A 15,496-nucleotide genomic window follows, 5' to 3' on the forward strand; every position below is an offset into this window, starting at 1 on the left:
TGTGGGACACCCGGTGCTGGTTTCTGGGATCTCCTTCCCATGTTTGTGTGCGGATCTGCTGTTTCGGAGGCTGGGTCTTGAGCTGGTGTGCTCAGAGGCGGGAGCGGCCTCAGGAGGTCGCACAGGTTCAGGTGTGGATGGTAGGCCGCAGACCTCCTAGTCTGCCGTTTCTGCCCGGGGCGTTGAAAGAACGGCATGTATCGGCGCCGTTTGTCGTCCGGAGGCGAGTATCAGTGGGTATGGTGCTGGATGAGCCGGGGCTCTCTAGATTTTAGGCAGATTGTGCTGCGAATCCCCGGAGCTCGGGAAGATGGCGTCCGCTCGCTTCTGCGGTTAAGCCCCGCCCCTTTCCCACACACTTACCTGATCATCTTACCCCCAAATAGTTTTTCCTCTTGTGTTTTTATACACACACACACATATATACATCTATATATATATATATGTATGTATCTAGTTATACGTATACTTGTATCTAGTACCTCCTCTAATTTGTATACTTATTCACACAGGATCTTCAATAACATTTGCAATGGTTTGTCTATTATGTGCCGCTATTTCTTGCAATAAGATTCTAAAGCTCGGAAATTTGTTGGTATTAATATAATAAATATAATGATATTAATAATAATATTTTCATTAAAGATACACTTGGACACATAGGATGCAGCATAATTATCAGATGTCAACTATACTTCACTATATTTGAGGCTGCATGGTTATTAAATAGCCACAAATCAGGTTATATCACTTCATATAAACACATTGTAGCTATTAATTAATATTTACTGTGACAGTATTTTATATTGATTTTAGAGATCAGAGTCGAGCTATCAAGCCAATACATTAATAAATTCAATAGAAATAACTAATTATATTCAAATGACGGAAGCTCAATGCCTTTCCCAACCGTAACAAATATGATCATAGATATTTTTTATGGTTTGCATTCAGAATGGTTGCTATGGCAATATTTACGGATTCATGCAATATAGGAGATGTTCCATATTTCCTGACAAAACTGTGTAAGCAATTAAACACCCTGAAAGGTATGATTCTGTTAAGGCATTTTTACATGATCAACAGGAAGTTTTAAATATATAAGTAAAAAAGAATTTATCCATTTATGGAGATGTTAAGCCAGTTGTGATATTTTCCTTAAAGGAACACTACAGGAATACTACTGACCCATAAAGTTACTTAGCTTGCTGACGTGCTTTATGTGAGAAGATAATAGAAAGTACCACTTTTATAAACTACCCTTGATACACCCCCCTTGCTGTCAATAAGACAACTGGTCCTGCTAGCTCCTGGTTATTTAATATTTTAATATTTTGGGGAGAAAAAAATAAATTAAAAAGTTTATTCAAAAATATTAAATTATTTGAAAATGTTATCCAAAAACATTAAATCGAGCCTTGTATCATAAACCAGTTCAGATCAGTCACAGCTAGGGCACACATTGTATGTGAGGAGAAGATACAGAAGCATTGTCAGAGTGCAAATAGCATGGCTTTTAACAATAAATCAACAAAGATAAAAACGGATTAATAGATTTAACTTTTTTTTTTTGCACCTTACAAATACATATTTGTTATGTATAGCTATAATAAAACGAATATTAGAAATCCTGGGACACGACAGTTTCCCTTTAAGAAGAAGAACATGTGAGAACAGATTTCTGTTTCCAAAACTTTGTGTTATTTGTTATGTTTGGCTTAGAATCATGTGAGTGACAGTTCAAGGCATAATTAGGACATTCATTATTTATTATGGTGCTGGATAGCTTTCTAATTGGAGTTTATTGGGTTTTTAAAAAGGTACCTTAAACCCTCACCCCCTAATTCCACTGTAATGTTCCTTGCTTAAGATACACTGTATTCAATGTTATTACAATACCCGATAACTTTGAGCACCATAACTACTACAGCTCACTGTACTGCTTGAAATGCCCCGATTCTCTCCAAGCATAATCTGTCAAAATATTTTAACATAGTGTGACACTTACACTGCTTCCAGTATTCTTGAGCTGAAGAAGTTGGATGCTGCAATAGGCATTCGTTCGTTGGCTGAGAGCCTCAAAGTAGCACTCTCAGTCCTCTAGCACTCCCTCTCTCATACTTGGGGACTTCAATATCCCTATCAACAAGCTCAACTGCCCTGATGCCTCCCGTCTGCTCTCTGTAACCTCCTCCTTTGGACTCACACAGATTTCCTCCTCCGCAACTCACACCGCAGGAAACACTCTTGACCTCATCTTCACCAATCTCTGTACCACCTCTGATCTCTCCACTGATCCATTTCCTTTGTCTGACCACCATCTGCTAACATTTAACATCTGCATACCTCATACCAAAATTTCAACACCATCAACTCTCCAACCTCGCAGAAACCTCAACTCCCTCGATCTCCAGCACTTCTCCACCACACTCCAAACACTCCTTTTACCCATCTCAAATCTCAACTGCCCTAACTCTGCAACCTCACTCTACTACTCCACTCTCTCCTCTCAACTTGACATCATGGCACCTCCTACAGTTAAACGCAGCAAGCGCCCCCAACTACAACCCTGGCACACTAAGCTGACCCGTTACCTCCAAAAATGTTCCAGAACTGCTGAACGCTGCTGGAGAAAGTCTCACTCTGCATCTGACTTTGTCCACTATAAATTTATGCTGTGCTCCTACAGCATGGCTCTTTCCTCTGCAAAAGTAAACTACTTCAAAACCCTCATAAGCACACTGTCCCATCAACCCAAACACCTGTTTCACACTTTTGATGCTCTTCTTCGCCCTGTGACTACCCCTCCTTCCACCACCTTGTCCGCCACAAACTTTGCATCTCATTTCACTGAGAAGATCTCTACAATCAGGAAAGAGATCTCTAATCTCTCTTCTTCCCCTATCATTATATCACCCAACCCCACTCCCCCTGCCATCCTATGCACATTTGCACCTGCTACAGCACAAGAGGTTTCTGCACTGCTCCTGTCCTCCCGCCCCACCACCTGCTCTCTCGATCCTATTCCCTCGCATCTCATCCGCACTTTGTCTCCCTTTCTTGCTCTTCCTCTCGCTAGCATTTTCAATCTCTCCCTTTCCTCTGGCACATTTCCCTCACCCTTCAAACATGCAACCGTAACCCCGATTCTGAAAAAGCCCAACCTTGATCCCAACTCCCCATCCAACTACCGCCCTATCTCGCTACTCCCATTTGCCTCCAAGATCCTCGAGAGAGTTGTGTACGCCAGATTGACAGACTTTCTCGAATCCAACTCTCTGCTTGACCCCCTTCAGTCTGGATTCCGCGCTGGTCACTCTGTCGAAACTGCTGTGACCAAAGTATCCAACGACTTAATTGCTGCTAAATCTCACGGCCAATACTCTATCCTAATCCTCCTTGATCTTTCTGCCGCATTTGACACTGTTGATCATCAACAGCTTCTTCACATTCTTCGTAACTTTGGTCTACGGGATACTGCTCTCTCCTGGTGCTCCTCCTACCTCTCCCAGCGCTCTTTCAGTGTTTCTTTCTCTGGTTCTGCCTCTTCTCACCAACCCCTCTCTGTCGGCGTCCACCAAGGATCTGTCCTCGGCCCCCTATTGTTCTCCATCTATACTGCCTCCCTTGGTAAACTCATCAGCTCCTTTGGTTTCCAATATCATTTATATGCAGATGACACGCAAATCTACCTGTCCTCCCCTGATCTCTCTCCGCCCACCTTGACTCGTGTTTCTGACTGCCTCTCTGCTATTTCCAACTGGATGGCTGCTCACTTCCTTAAACTGAACCTGTCCAAAACAGAACTTCTAGTTTTTCCTCCCTCAAGTGCTGCTACTCCTGTTGTCTCCATCCAAGTCAACTGCGCTACTATCACCTCTACCTCGCAGGCTCGCTGCCTAGGGGTTCTTTTCGATTCTGACCTCTCTTTTACTCCCCATGTCCAATCGATAGTCAAATCCTGTCGCTTCCAACTCAAGAACATAGCGCGCATCCGCCCATATCTAACGCCGGACGCGGCTAAGATATTGGTTCATGCTGTTGTTCTCTCTCGCCTCGACTACTGCAATCCCCTTCTGACTGGTCTTACATGTTCCCAGCTTGCACCGCTGCAATCTGTAATGAACACAGCTGCGAGGCTTATTTTCCTGTCCGGTCGCACCTCCCACGCCTCCACGCTCTGTCAGTCCCTGCATTGGCTTCCAGTTAGATATAGGGCCCAATTCAAAATTCTGGCACTTGCTTACAAATCCCTACATAATGCTGCTCCAACATACCTATCCTCCCTCATACACAAGTATGTCCCGTCGAGACCCCTGCGCTCATCCCAAGACCTACGCCTATCCTCTGCCCGGATCCCCACCTCTGACGCTCGCCTTCAAGACTTCTCTAGGGCTGCACCTATTCTGTGGAACTCCCTTCCCTCCTCAATCAGACTTTCACCCAGCCTCCACTCCTTCAAAAAATCTTTGAAAACTCACTTCTTCGTTAAAGCGTATCAATTAAACTGTCAGCAGGCTTCTCATCCCCCACCCCATGACTCCTTTCCTGCAACTGTCAAAAATGACCTACCAAGCACTCAATAAACCCTTCTCTAACAAACTATTTAATTCCCCTACTTTAACCCGTTTGTGTCACTATACCCCACTCCCTCTAGCATGTAAGCTCATTGAGCAGGGCCCTCAACCCCCTCTGTTCCTGTACGTCCAGTGGTCTGATCTCAATTATGTGTCTGTTAGTCCACCCATTGTACAGCGCTACGGAATTTGTTGGCGCTATATAAATAATAAAATAATAATAATAATAATAATGAATGAGTCCAACAAGTTCTTGTAATAAACAAACTGACATCCAGCTTCTCTGTCTTGGAGAAGATCGTAAATGGTGCAGGTGCCTGGCTTGCCCGGGTAAGTGTAAAGTCATAAACTGGTTGGCGATGCCACTCCTGGCACCATAACTGAAGTGTGAAATGATGGAAATTTATAGTCAATCTTTCTTTTATTAAAGAGTTTTTAAGGGGTACAGAATAAAGGGAGGGAGGTGCATATCGATACACATTATAGAGACAAAACATTGCCAACATTGATCAGGTAAATATTCAGTACAGATAAGTTTCAGATTATACTATATGTGTCTATTGATATGAATCTTATGAGCGGCAGTCTTATGTGTCCGACCCTGAATCGGGCTCAGTCCATCTAACGTATCTAGGGCTACCCTGTCAGTCCGTGCCCCGTAGGTTACCCATAAGATCCCAGGTTGCTAGCTCTAGCTCCTATGCCATTTTTGTCTTGGAGGTATGGTTGATATTCTTGTTAGACAGTATATATCTCTGTCCCCACCCTCCGTGCGAAATTATCGTGTTGTGTCAAGTTCGGTTCTTAGGGATACTTGCTAGAGAGATTCACCTTTCACCCTATACTAACATTCAGAGGCAGTTGTCTCTGTGTGGGGTTTGGGGCAATGAAGGAAAGTTAATATCGTCTGATCATGTAATGCGTGTAGTTGATCAGAAAGGTGGGAGGGTACGTTTCTGGGGCAGCCCATCCGTCTAGGTATACGTGGTATGCTAACACATAAGTTTGTCAGGGTTTACAGGGTAAGTACATAGATTCGGTATCTAGCTAGAGGTATTTTAATTTCATATCTGTACTGCTAAACAGAGCAACATGAAATACAACTTAATAAACCTGTATTATAAACCGGTTCAGTAGCTCAGGGGCTGGAGGAGGTCAGCCGCTACCGCTGGCAAAGTTGCCAGAGTCAGGTCAAGTCTTGCTACTTTGTCTTCCTTCTCCATTCTCTATATATTAATTGGTGGCTAAGTTCCCGGGTGTATGAGGAGCTAGGCCATAGCGTCTCTAGGTACTGAAGTCGTCTGGTTTTGGTTTCCGTGGGGGTGGCCGTTCGTCTGGGAGGATTCTGTCCAGTCCGTGGTCGTATGGAGTCTTTATAGAGTAGTCATATGTATTGGTCAACAGAGTGTCTGCGGTCCTCGAGGTCTAAGTCCTCGGTATGCCTCTCCGTTTCAGCCAGTGCGCCCTCGTCCAAGTGAGTATGTTTACCGTGTGGCTGAGCAAGCGGCTCAGTCGTGGTCGTGGGTAATGTGGGCTGTGGAGTTTGTGATGCACATCATCGTGTGTGGTTGTGGGCTATAGCGGATCCATCTTACCGTGGCGTGTGAAAACTTATAGTTGCAAGAGGTGGGGAAGGGGAGGGGGGGGTGGGGGAGGAGGGGAGGGGTTTTCCTGAGGTGTGGTGATGAAAGGCGAGAGCCCGTCTCCGCGCCCCCCCCCCCCGAGCGTCCAGCCAAGCGCACCGAAGGCTCCCACACCAGTCGCGGGGGTCCCAATATCTCTCATTGTCTCTCGGCCTGTTTTCGCTGTAGGCCGTAGGTTCTCATTTTACCTATCTACCTTCCAGATTTGTACATTAACCAGGGTGTCCAGGTTTGTATATAGCGTTCTGTGGTTCCGTGCAGGGAGGCCGTCAGCTGTTCCATCCCTCGGATCTCCTCCACTTTGGCCATCCATTCCTGTTGAGTGGGTACTGTGGTTGTTCTCCACTTTATGGGGATGAGTGATTTAGCCGCGTTCAGCAGATGTTTAGTTAGCGATTTTTTGTATTTCGATAGGGGTATCGGCGTGTGGTGGAAAAGCATCTGGAGCGGTTGGAACGGAAGATCCGAGTCGGTGATGTTTGTAATCCGCTGGTGTATTTGTTGCCAGTATGGGACTATGTGTCTACAGGACCACCATATATGTAGATCCGAGCCGTCATCTTCGCCGCAGCGCCAGCAAGTCGCGGGGACCGTTGGTATCATCCTGTGAATCCTTGCGGGGGTCCTGTACCAATTGGTCAGCAGTTTAAAGTTGAGTTCCTGCTGTTTGGAACATAGTGAGCTCTGGTGCGTTAAGACGTGGATTTTCGTCCATTGAGGGTCCGTCAACTTTACTCCCGTGCCCTCCTCCCAGCGCATTGTATGATTGAGATGTGTCGGCTGTTGCGATGACAGAAGCATTGCATAGAGGATGGAGATTCCTCTGCACAGATGTACGCGTTTCGTGCAGAGCTGTTCGAATTCTGTGAGGGGTCTATGGAACAGGTGCCTCCCCTGTTGGGCTAGGTAGTAGGTTTTAGTTTGGAAGTACCTAAACCTGTCGAGGCCCGTGGGGATACGTTCCGGCATCAAGTCCAGTAGCTGTTTCAGCTCTTCCCCTGCGCACCATTGTCGCAAGAACGTCCAATCCGAGAGTCCGAATGTCGCGATGTCTTGTGGGGAGAGTCCTCCTGCCAGGTCCGGGTTGTGCGTTATCGGTGTCAGTGGACCCGGGGTGGTGGTCAGCGTGAGGGTGATCCTAATGTAAAGCCAGGTTCGTAGGGTCGCTCCAACGAGCGGGTGACCCCGTAGGTGTTCATTTGCCAGGGGGTCCCCTAGCCATACTGCGGCCGGGAGCGTCCCAGCCATCTGGGACTTTTCCATTTGTATCCATCGCTTATTGGATTTGGGTACATGCCAATCCACTATTCTTTGGAGGTGTGTTGCCCTGTAGTAATCCAAAAGTGAGGGGAGCCCCACGCCCCCATGTGCCTTGGGCAAGCGGAGGTGTTGCTTTTTCAGTCTGGGGGTCTTCGATTGCCACACAAACTTGGTAATGGCTGTGTCCATTGTGCGGAAGAAAGTCTTTGGTATGCCTATGGGGATGGCCTGGAACAGGTATAGCAGTCGTGGTAGAAGGTTCATTTTCACTGCGTTCATCCGGCCAAACCATGATATGCACAGACCCGCCCAGCGGACCAAGTCCGTCCGTAGTCTGCGCATCATGGGCTCGAAGTTGTGAGCGTACAACCGGGTCAGGTCGATAGCCAGCCAGATCCCCAGATACTTGAGTTTGACGGGGCACCACTTGAACGCATATTGGGTCTTTAGATGCGTAGTCATTCTCTCACCAGTCGTAACGGGGAGGACCTCCGATTTATCGGCGTTCAGCTTCATGTTAGAAACCTGCCCATATTCAGCAAAGGCCTTCAGGAGGTTCGGGAGGGTGGCCAGAGGTTCGCTGACGAAGAACAACATATCGTCCGCATATGCTGCCACCTTATGCTCCTGTCCACCTAGGGTAAACCCCCTTATGCCCCCATCCCGTCTGACCGCCCCCAGGAACGGTTCCAGGGAGAGGGCAAACAGGAGGGGGGACAGTGGGCATCCCTGTCTCGTTCCGTTGTGAATTTGTACTGGGTCAGAAAGAGCGCCATTAATTCGTATCCTAGCGGAGGGTATCGTGTATAGCGATGAAATCCATGCAATGAGGTGGGGGCCAAAGCCCATCGCTCGAAGTGTCGCTAGCATGAAACGCCAGTCCACGCGGTCAAAGGCCTTCTCCGCGTCTGTGGAAAGGAGGAGGACCTTCAGTGTGGAACGTCGTGCCGCGTGGATGACATTTAGGGCCCGTGTGGTATTATCTCTCGCTTCCCGTCCAGGGATGAACCGCCATCTAGTATGGAGTTTAGGCCTATGAGTAGTTTGGGTAAGAGCACTTCCCCGAAGTCTTTGATGTAGCGGATTGGTAGCCCGTCCGGACCTGGTGCCTTATTCAGTTTAGAGCTCTTCAATGCAGCCTGGAGTTCCTCTAAGGTAATCGGGTCTTCCAGGCTGTCTGCCACTTCCTCGCTTAGGGTTTCCGTGATGTGGCGTTGCAGGTAGGTTCTTATGCGTTCTTCCTGGCGGTGGTGGTCCCCCTCCCCATCTTTAGGCGGCAGATTATACAGGTCGTTATAGAAGCTATGGAATGCTTCTGTGATCTTATCGGGGAGCTGAGTTGCTCCATGGGTCCTGTGGTTAATTTTCGTGATTTGGCTCTTACGACGTTGTTTTTGTAGCATCCGGGCTAGGAGTCGGCTGCATTTACTCGAGTACTCATAAAAGAAGCACTGTGATTTACGGATCGTGAATTGCAGTTTGTGTTGCAGAATGTCCTTCAGCGCGCGTATGGCGTCCAGTAGTGCCTTGTAGTCCCCATCTGATTGGGTGTTCTTATGTGAGGTTTCCAGGGCCATGATCCGCGAGGTCAGTTCAGCGACCTGTTGTCTCTGTAGCTTCTGCCTGTGTGTACAGATTTTGATCATTTCACCTCGGACAACGCATTTATGGGTTTCCCATATCGCTAGTGCGGGAATTTCCGGGGTCTCGTTCTCCTCAAAGAACTTTGTCAGCGTCGAACGTAGTTCGGTCTAAACCAGATCATCATTGAGGATGGATTTGTTCATCCGCCACTGGCGTCCCTTCGGACGAAAAAGGGGGGATTTAAGTGTCGCTGTTATTGGTGAGTGGTCCGACCAGCCCGTAGGTCGTATCTCAGCCTTTAGCAGCAGAGGTAGAAGTTCTCTGGCCACGTGGATGTAGTCCAGTCTGCTATATGACTTATGTGCGGTCGAGTAGTAGGTGAAGTTCTTCTCGTCCGGATGTAGTACCCTCCAGCTGTCCACAAGTCCCGAGTCCATAAGTGCCCTTCGTATTGCGTGGAGGTCCCGAGACGGGAGGGAACTCGTACCCCTCGAGGTGTCTAATCTCGGTTCAAGGGCGGCATTCAGATCGCCCGCAACGATAAGGAAGCCTTCCCTGAATAACTCAAGTTTGCGAAGCGTTTTTCGGAGGAAACTAGATTGTCGGGAGTTGGGTGCATAGATGCTAGCAAAGGTGTAGGTGCTATCTGCAATAGTCCCTTTTACGAATAAATATCGTCCTATTGAATCAGCTTTGGTGGACGAGCATTTAAATGGTATCGTACTAGCGAACAGGATCGCGACCCCAGCCTTCTTGGCCGTTTGGTGGTTCGCGAAAAACCCCAACGGGTATCTCGCGTCCTTCAGGCTAGGGCTGTCTGCGCCTCGAAAGTGGGTCTCTTGGAGGAACGCCACTGACACCCGTTCTGCCCATAGAGAGCGTAAGAGATGAGACCTCCTTTCCGGAACGTTCAGGCCTCGGGTGTTGCTCGACCAGACACAGAGGGGGGCGGGAGCGTACCCCGTCGCCATGATTCTTGGGGTGAGAGGAGGAATGGGAGGAGCAGGAGGGGGGGGGAGAAAGGAAAGGTGTAAACAGCCCGGAGCGGGCTCACAGTGACTCGGCACCTGTGGTGGCGGTGGCTTGTGGGATCACTGAGGTGATAGCGACCCACGCTCACCCACCAGTGTTAGAGGGTGCCCGTCTATGGGGAACTCAGCCCTTTAAGCTCTGGTGCAGTATTCCGTTATCGAATATGGTATGTGTCGGATGATTGCTCTTAAGAGTTAGTACAGTAACTATAGAGGGACTAGGTTACTGACCTAGTTAGGTCGAAGCCCTGTCTATCAGGGTGTAATTATCACTAGATTCGTATACCAAGTGTAAGTGTTCCGTGTCCAGCTCCCCTGGCCGAGGGCGCTTGAGTGACACGGGAGGCATGTGGTCCGTATAGAGTGCTTTAGATTAGGTCTCGTCGGGGGGGTTGAGCGATGAACAGCGCTCGGGAGTCCGAGTCATCCCACCAAGTCTCAGGGCAGCTGGGGGGAGAGTTATCCTCTGTCCGGGAACGGGGAGGGGGGCGGTCATTGTATCTAATGCATGCTGTGGTTAACCCTGTTTGTCCGTCCGCCCATCATTACCTGTCTCCCCTAGCGGTGCGTCCTCTATCAGAGGTGAAGTGTGTTTGCTATGTTGGCGGTTGGGGGAATGTCTGGGTCGGCCATTGTCCGGGGCCCTCATGGGGGCGGTGCCTGGGGCTACCTGTCGTCGGGTCTCTTTGGGTGGTCAGGGCCAAGTCAGTTCTACGTTCCCTAGTCCAGTTTCTCTACCTCGACCCACCTGCCCAAGTGGGGCAGGGGTTCCTATTGTGCACTCAAAGTCCACTTGGGTGGGCTGCTAGGCTATTCTGCACATTTTGACATAAACATCAGCATCAACATCAATAAGCTTAGCTCCCCCCGCCCTCCGTCCCCCGAGACCCCGTGTCCCTCTCATCGCTCTTCAGCAGTTGGTGGTAGGTGCAGGGGTGAGTGGCCATTGGCAGCTGGGCGGTTGAGGAGGCGACTATCCTTAGATAAAAATGGACAGGTCGGCTGCCTGCTTCCTGAGCTTGCGTACCTGAGTATGGCTATTTGGTGCCTGGTGGCCATGGCGCCGTATATGTTCTAGTACCCCAGTCTCTCAGAACATTGTCTACCCCTTCTCCCCCCTGCGGCCCCCCTCCCAAATGCATGTTATTGGGGTAGGTGTCTCTTACTATGACTGCTGGAGTCAGCTTGATCATTGGGTTACAGCCTGTTAGCCAGATTGCTCCTTACAATGAACCTTCCCTTCATTATAGGCCCTGCTATGGATATCAGGGCTAGGTCTCCCGTTCCCCTTCCCCCTCCCCAAGTGTCCAACACAGAGTCCCCCCTACCCTTGTCAGTCCTCGGCAATCCCCGATCTCAATAGGATCCCCCAGTCCCCCAAGTCACTGTGAACACTCACCAGACCCCATGTACTTTCTAGGCATCGTCCAAGTTACTCTTCTGGGCCTTCAGGGCCCCCTCTCCGTCGCGGTTGCTCTAAGCGGCTAGGTGCTGTTTCGGTTGGTCGAACAGGAGCCAGAGGGTCTCTCCTGGTGGCGGTGGCTTCGTCGAGGATCCAGTTCCGAACCCTTACTTGAGGTAGGCCCAACGTCCGTTGGAGTCTCGGGACATCTTCTGGCCAGCGGGCCGTGAGCCATGCATTACCGTGCCTCGCCTGGAGGCTAAAGGGAAACCCCCAGCGGTATTGAATTCTTTTTTCTCGTAGCGCGCTCGTCACCGGGCGGAGGGCTCTCCTGGCATCGAGCGTTAGGCTAGATAAATCTTGGTATAAGGAAACCTCCGCCCCGTGGTAACTAATGGTAGGGAGTTCTCTCGCGGCCGCCATTATGCTGTCTCGGAGTCCTGGCGTGGCTATGCAGCAGACCACGTCTCGTGGTCTGCCATCTTGTCTTGCAGGCCCCAGGGCTCTATGCGCCCGCTCAAAGTGTATGACAGCAGGGGCTTGTGGTCCCAGGAGCTGTCGGAAGAGATCGTTCAGCGAGGTATGGAGCGGTTCTGTACCTGTTTCAGGCAGGCCACGGACCCTGATGTTATTGCGCCTGCTCCTGTTCTCTAGGTCCTCCACCTGCCTGCGGATGGCGAGGAGCATATTGCCTTGCCTTGTCACTGCAACTTCTGTGGCCCTGTGCTGATCATCGCTGTCTCACACAGCCGTCTCCATTTCGTCAACCCGGTGCTCTAGCGTTGTGAGGTCTGTGCGGAGGCTAGCTAGTTCCTCCCATAATGCTGTGCGTAGTTCAAGGACTAGGGCTCCCTTGTCAGCTTTGGAGAGCATGTTAGCTGAGATTTGGGTGAGTTCAGTTCTTATTTGGGCGAGATCACTTGCCTGGGAGTCCTCCGTCTGCAGGTCTCCCGCACTCTCTGAGCCCGGAGATGCGGGCGCCATCTTGGCAGCATGCTGCGGCTCCCTAAAGTCCGACGGTGTTGCGACGAAGTCGTCCATCGGGCCCCTGCACCGTCTCGGGGAGTTAACCCCCGATGTCTCCGGGGCTGGGAGCTTCTTTGTCCGGACCATTGGAACCCGTTGTAGTGCTGTATGTAAGCTTAATTTCGGCCAGGGGTGCGGAGCTGGTTCACTGAGCGTCCTGCACCATGCTCGTCCAGGCCACGCCCCCGAAATGATGGAAATTTAAAGTGGAATAAAAATTAATTTCTAATTTTAGGCCATAGTAGGTCAGATAAAATCATTTACTGAAGTGTGAATTACAGGGAATTCAAAGAGAAATACAATTTTCACTTAGAATTCCCAATTATGGTCACTTTATTGAATACCTTTCTATTGCTTTAAAAAGATAAGCATATAATAATAACAACTATAATTAATAATATTATAATAGTTGGCCTTCAGAAATAGATGACTTAGAACAGGGTGACATCTTCACTATTTGGTTTTCTTTTGGAACATTGTATCTTACAAAATAATTAAATGACAAAGTAATATGTTCTACAGATAAACACTTACTACACATAAATTCACAACCAGTGTTAACTAGAAGCACCCAACATGTCTATTAATCTATGTATAATGTGTTTAATGATTATGGTAAATCTCATTTATCCAAGTACAAGTCAACATTACAAAGGTATGGTCATAGCCATGGAACAGTCATCCTTATACCTCCCAACTGTCTCTGGTCCAGTGGTACCATCCCAAAGTATAGATTCTCTCACACTGCCCTGCGTTGTTACCTGGCATCCTGTCATATAGGGACATTATGGAATATACCCCAATGGCCATAGAGCAAGGGCATCATTAGACATGCTTGTGCTGGATATTCTCAGGGCATTCAGACAGAGTGCTTCAAATATTGAGCGAGCCAGACGGGCTGTAAGTCAGTTTGCCGTGCAAACACCTATATGCCTACCCATTACATCTGATTGATAGATTGATTTTTTTTTTTAAACTTCTGATAGATGTCCTTGACTGCTGTAACACATTCCTACAACATAGGAATGCAGTTGTAATATTATCAACGGTCACCAATAGAGATTGTCCCTGAACCCGTATCAAGTACTGCTATATGTAGTCTATTTAATTTTCCCACTGGTCTACCATGGTATGTGTGATGGACCGCCTGGCACCCCGACTGGGTACCTCTGTCAATCGCTGCCCCCTAGTAATCCTTGAGCATCATAAGCACCACACCTGACACCATAAGCACCGTAAACCACACAAACCGCAGCAGCTTGGTTGGGATCTCGCTGTCCTCCTCCCACCCTGGACCCAAGACCAGGATGCAGCCTCCAGTGGGTAGACCTCTCCTAGTCCAGAAAGCAAAGCAGGCTGCTCTTACAAGAGCAATCATTGTAAGCCAAGGGAGTATAGTGATTATAGCAATATAGCTCTCCAATCACCCTAGCTCTCCAATCCCCCTAGACTTCATGAAGGGTAAAACAAATCTGTTTAATGGCAGCCACAACTGGCCTTATATGCAGGTCCCCATGCAAGGGGCACTCCCCCCTGGACCTGAAAGTAGACTACAGTAAAAAAAATACACACAATTACATTAGCTCTCAGGTCCAGGACACTCTCATACAAAATAGGTCAATCCCTCCCCTGTGCCTGGGAGATAATTGAGTCAGCACTGTATTAAACTCAATTATCTCCAGGCACAGAAAACATACATTTTACAAAGCCCCCAAAATACCTTTAAACACACAAAATCCCCACAAAAGTTACATCCCCTGACAGCCCTGGGTGCAGTGGCGTACATACCAGGGTCGCAGGGGTCGCGGCTGCGACCGGGCCCGGCCCACCAGGGGGCCTGGCCGCCCCTGCGACCCGGTTTGTACCCACAGGGCCAGCCTCTTCTGCTGGGGGGCCCAGGAGCCGGCCAACTCCAGGCCCCCCGAGGCTGACCCTGCTGTCACCCGGCTGGCGGGCGCGCGAGGGAGCACTTTCCCTTGGGTGCTCCCTCTTCAGCTCCCTCGCGCACCGCACTGAAACCGGAGCCGGAAGATGACGTCATCTTCCGGCTCCGGTATCAGTACGCGGCGCGCGAGGGAGCTGAAGAGGGAGCACCCAGGGGACAGTGCTCCCTCGCGCGCCCGCCAGCCGGGTGACCAGCAACACCACTGGACCCCAGGGAATCCCCCCAGCTCTCACACAGGTAAGGAGGCTGGGGGGATTACATTTAAAAAAAAAACAGAAAAAACGTGTGTGTGTGAGTGTGTGTGTTAGTGAGAGTGGTAGTGAGTGAGTGTGTTAGTGAGAGTGTTAGTGAGAGTGTTAGTGAGTGTGTTAATGTGAGTGTGTTAATGTGAGTGTGTTAATGTGAGTGTGTTAATGTGAGTGTGTTAGTGTTAGTGTGTTAGTGTTAGTGAGTGTGTTAGTGTTAGTGAGTGTGTTAGTGAGTGTGTTAATGTGAGTGTGTTAGTGAGTGTGTTAGTGAGTGAGTGAGTGAGTGTGTGTGTTAGTGAGTGTGTTAATGTGAGTGTGTTAGTGTTAGTGAGTGTGTTAGTGTTAGTGAGTGTGTTAGTGAGTGTGTTAATGTGAGTGTGTTAGTGAGTGTGTGGGTGTTAGTGAGTGAGTGAGTGTGTGTGTTAGTGAGTGTGTTAGTGTGTTAGTGTTAGTGAGTGTGTTAGTGAGAGTGGTAGTGAGTGAGTGTGTTAGTGAGAGTGTTAGTGAGAGTGTTAGTGAGAGTGTTAGTGAGTGTGTTAATGTGAGTGTGTTAATGTGAGTGTGTTAGTGTTAGTGAGTGTGTTAGTGAGTGTGTTAGTGTTAGTGAGTGTGTTAGTGAGTGTGTTAGTGTTAGTGAGTGTGTTAGTGAGTGTGTTAATGTGAGTGTGTTAGTGAGTGTGTTAGTGAGTGTGTTAGTGAGTGAGTGAGTGAGTGTGTGTGTTAGTGAGTGAGTGAGTGAGTGTGTGTGTTAGTGAGTGTGTTAATGTGAGTGTGTTAGTG

The sequence above is a fragment of the Pelobates fuscus genome, chromosome 4, assembly GCF_036172605.1.
Source record: "Pelobates fuscus isolate aPelFus1 chromosome 4, aPelFus1.pri, whole genome shotgun sequence".
NCBI lineage: Eukaryota > Metazoa > Chordata > Amphibia > Anura > Pelobatidae > Pelobates > Pelobates fuscus.